Source organism: Rhagoletis pomonella, unplaced genomic scaffold (genome assembly GCF_013731165.1).
Source record: "Rhagoletis pomonella isolate Grant_MI unplaced genomic scaffold, Rhpom_1.0 Rhpom_scaffold_00006, whole genome shotgun sequence".
Lineage (NCBI taxonomy): Eukaryota > Metazoa > Arthropoda > Insecta > Diptera > Tephritidae > Rhagoletis > Rhagoletis pomonella.
In genome coordinates, this window is record NW_023458560.1 from 4,462,704 (window position 1) to 4,464,247 (window position 1,544).

A 1,544-nucleotide genomic window follows, 5' to 3' on the forward strand; every position below is an offset into this window, starting at 1 on the left:
CGGTTGCCAGACGTACTGGTTTTATCAGTACAGTACTGATTTTTCAAATCTTGTACTGATTTTATTAATTTCTTCAATCAGTACGCTAATGTCCCGATTTTTCAAAATTCGTACTGATTTGTACTGAATTTTCTATTCGAACAAAATACTTTATGATTTTCTTAAGGTTTTTACATAACGCTGCAACTTGCTTAAACTGCACTGTGACAAGTAATACAACAAAAATCCGTCGGACGGAAGTAATACAACAAAAATGTCAATAGTTTTATGGGCATATCGTTCGGTCGTTACGTACCAGTTGCGATAATGTAATGGAGCTTAAATTATCTAAAAAGAAGGCTGACTTTTTTGTCGAGTGTTGTTAGTTATCTCGAAAATATCTTTCAGTTTAATAACAGCAAATTTGAATATTCGAATGGCTTTTGCCTATAACTTAAGCTGCCTTTAGATGAGGCGATTTTTTGGGAGGCGATAATCGCCTGCAAAAGTTGACTTTGAGCCAATTTACACCATGACTTTTCAGTGGGGTAGGCAAGCACGCACGGTGAGCGAAATCGAGGGGTTTTTTTGACGTTTCGCTTTTATCGAGTTCACTTTTTCGTATTTTTGCTTTGAGTTCGTGATTCGCTCCGCTCTAAAAATGAGGACGAAAGAGTTGACCAAAGAAAATTTTACGCTTAAATGTCAACAATACGCAAGAAACGCGGCAAAGAAAAAGTCATCGTGTAAATGCATGAGGATTTTCGAAGACTTTTTTAAAAGGGAACGTGCCAAAAACGCAGGGTGAAAAGTCGTCGTGCACGGTCAAAAATTTGGGTTTAATTTTTAAACCGCGCTGGGACTACTGCCGTTTTTAAACTTTTATTGTAAACCAGTCAATAGTTTTACGCAATTTTTAATATATTCTGGTTTAAATTTTAGCCCAAAAAGTTCGTGGTTTAAAAATCAAACCAAAATGTTTTAATTCTAGTTTCTAGGTTTCAAATATAGAAACTTTGTTTTAAAATCTAAACCGAAATAGAATATGTTTGCACAGCGAATTGTGGTGTTGATTCAAACTCAACATATGAAAGCACATTTACATGCGTGGCTGTAGCTGAGTGTGCAAAGATGCTTGATACAATTGATTGCTACCAAGGCTGTCCGGGTTCAATCCCAACCAGACGGAGCATGAAATTTAAGATTGTTTTTTTTTTTTTTATTCTTAATTATGAAAATGTTTGGGTTTAACATTTAAACCGCATTGTTTAAATTCTAAACCCAACATATGTGCTCTCTTTTTTATAAACTTGGAAGGTTTGTATTTGAAACTGAATTTAGTTTGGTCATATATGTAGTCCAAAAAGTTTAAAATTAAAACCGAAATTTTTAACCGTGTAGCGATATTTTACGAATCTTCAAAGAAAATTATATGAAGTGTTTGACACGAACTCATAAAAAAATTTTTGTAGAGAAAGTTCTGAAAAAAATCTGCAAGAAATTTTTAACATAGCAGCATTATTTTCATTTCTTTACCGATTTTCTTCCGAAATTTCGTAAAAGAA